Here is a 3,252-nt window from a genome sequence, read left to right as displayed (position 1 = left end):
GGGTGGACCTGAGGGGGAACCGGGAAGCCACAAACTCGACCAGGGGTGGGGGACCATGAGGATACTTTCTGGGGGAGCAGTTTAAATAGACTGGGGGAGTGGTCAAGATTTTGGCAGGCTGTCTTGACCCTCCTCCAGGGAGGGCTCAAGGTTTGAGGGGCACAGGGGAGAGGCCTCCAAAAATGGAGGCCAAGGCTGGGATTACACCCTCAACAGATTTTCTTTCTTCCACCTGCGACACATCTGCTTTCTTTTTCACTGGTGGCTTCGCCTTCCATTCAATACTGGCAACTGGATCTCTGGCGGGCCTGCTCTTCTCTGATCATTCCCCTGGAAATGCACAGTCGTCTCCTCCCCTTCTGGCTTTTCTTTAAGTCGTGACACCGAGGACTGTGTCTCTTTCAAGCTCAGAGCCCTTGGGCCCTAGGGAGTGGATTTGGATTCACCTTGAACAGCATTTTTCCAGGTCCAAGCGGTGCCTGATGCTTTCACAGAGCCTGGAGAGTGAAGTGAAACAGCCAGATACCTCAGGACATGGCCAGCACCCCAGCTTTCTCAGGTTCCCCAAAGATGCACGACACCACCCATGTCAGCAGGATGTAGTCTCGGGAACATGGCATTCTCATCCCCACTGTTAAGGAAAAATAAATAAATAAATAAATAAAAAGAGGGTAGCTCCGCCGGTGCAAAAAAGTCCAATTAGGTCAGATTAAACTGAATCAAAATGCCCATCGTTTTATTAAGTAAGACGCTCTTGGGGAGCTAAGCACATGGCGGGAAGATAGAAAAGCAGGAAGCCCACACAGATGCCAAAACCACGTTTCTCCGCTAGGAGCCTACATAAATACCCTGTAGGAGTAGTCCTGGCCCCTCTGCCAGGGAAGGGTCAGGACCTGGCATGCTGGGATTTGGAGTCCAGAGCAAAGCAACGCCCAGGTCAGGGAGGCTGGGATGGATGCCGGGGTGAGGGTGAGGGGGCTATGCTCCCAACGTAACACCCACTTTACCTGCTACCCCATTGTAACTCCTCACCTTCTTATAATAAACAAAAGAAAGGAATGTTAGTATTCAGGCGTCTGCATTGGCCTGCCCGATTCTTCCTCAGCTGCAGCCACTAAGAGCTGTGCTCATTCCCTACTTCTCTTTTATAAGGTGGGCCTTGCCGGCCTCCCCCCCCTCCCCCCCCATCCATCTGTTCCTTTCTCTTTTTCTTCTGTTACTGTTGTCCCCAGGGACTGGTCTCTGATGTTCCCTCCCACTCGTTGTCCCAAAACAAAACAAAACAAAACAAAACAAAAACCCACAGACGCTAAATGGAATAAAGGAAGTGGTGACCTCAGGGCAAGACCCCACCCAGCTAATCTTCTAACAAGGTGAAAAGGAATTAAGGAAAAGCTTAAACAGTGAAGGAAGCCGTCAACAACAGAAAGCTTATGCAAATGCTTTGAAGGAGGGGGTCCAAGTTTAAGCCCCACGTGATGCGTGGATAGGTCTTCGGAGTCAAGGATAGGAGACAGGAGTTGTAGAATCTCCCTCTGTAGCTATGGAAACTCATTGAGATCAGAGATATGTCAAGAATATTTCTGCAGGGAGTCCTGGAGAGGCCATTCCATGAAGCTGTGAAGGTGAAACGTAGATTATGCTGGAAACCCCAAGATGCTGGAGATGCTATAGCTATTGGAAACCTGTCAAGGAGAGCTGCAAATTGAGTGTGCAACCGGCCCAAGAGAAAGAAATGTGTTGCAATCAGAGTTAGCAAAGATGAAAGGAGTTGGAGATCTGAAGAACACTTTGACATTAGGCTCAGAGATGCAGCATTTGGAGTTTACCCTGCTGGTGTTTGGTCTTGCTTTGTATTAAGTTGGGGGCATCACCCTAGTCCTCTAACACCCCTATATCCAAGAAGTCTGGGATGTTTGGAAGCCCCTGGTTTGGGAGTTGCCCTGTCCAGACTTCAACTCCCAGCCTGCCAAGCACTAACCCAGCCCCTGGGGAGGATCAGGACCAGTCCCATAGGCTATTTAGGCTCTCACCGGAAAAAGGAATGTGTGGTTTCGGGTTTGCACGGGCTCCTCTTCCTGCCATGCTGGCTTGGTCCACCCGAGAGTGGGACATTTTAATTTGGTCTAAACTGGTTTGATTGGAATTCATTTGCATTGGCAGAGAGGCCCTTAATAAGATTAAACCAATCACTTTGGTTCGGTATTTCCTCACTCTGTCCCTTTTCCCACCTTTTGGAATGGCAATGTATGTTCTCTGTCACTGTTGTGTTGGAAGTAGGTAATCTGCTTTTTTATTATGTTTTTACAGAGGGTCATACTTAAAAGATTGCCTTGAGTGTCAGAAGAGACTTTGAACTTTCAGACAGTATTGTAACCCTGATAGACTAGGGGGATTTTTGAAGTTGAAATGGATGCATTTTTGCAGTATGATATGGGGCTACAAGCCTATGGTACCTAAGGATTGGAACGTTGTGGTTTGAATATGAATAGTCCCCATATACTCATATACTTGAATGCTTAGTCACTAGGGAGTGGCACTACTCGAAAGGATTACAAGGATTCAGAGGTGTGGCCTCATAGAAGTGTTTCACTAGGAGTGAGTGGGCTTTGAGGCTTCAAAAGCCCATGCCAAGGCCATAGTTTCTTTCTCTGCCTACAGATAAGGATGAAGTTCTCAGCTACTGTTCCAGCCTGTGCCTGCATGCCACTATGCTTCCTGCAATTATGATAATGGACTAAACTTCTGTAAGCAAGCCCTCGATTAAATGCTTTCTCTTAGAATAGTTGCCTTAATCATATTATCTCAGCAAAAGAACAGTGACTAAGACAATATGTGTGTGTATATGCATATATGAAACAATAGTAATTGAAGAAAAAGAGGTCAGGAAGTTAAGAGGGAGTAGAGGGACATGGGACCAGTTGGAGCAGGAAAAGAGAAAAATGGAGATAATATAAATACAGTATTCATGTGTGACATTCTCAAAAAATTAAAAATTTAAATAAGAAAAGATAGGGGAATAAATGTGAACAGAATGTATTATACACATATGTGAAACTGTCAAAGAATAAATTAATTTTTCAAAAGTTAAGGTGAGGTGGCTGAGTAGAATCAGCATTAAAGACAAACTCCTGAAGAAAGTCATACATTTTTAATAAGATACAGTGCATTAAGGAGAAAACTGAACCTATTTCCTGTCTTCTTACTTCAATCATAACTTTAAAAAATAACTTATGTCATGCATATCCCTCT

This window comes from Microtus ochrogaster, assembly GCF_000317375.1.
Source record: "Microtus ochrogaster isolate Prairie Vole_2 chromosome 14 unlocalized genomic scaffold, MicOch1.0 chr14_random_1, whole genome shotgun sequence".
NCBI lineage: Eukaryota > Metazoa > Chordata > Mammalia > Rodentia > Cricetidae > Microtus > Microtus ochrogaster.
Note: the sequence above shows the minus strand (reverse complement) of the source record.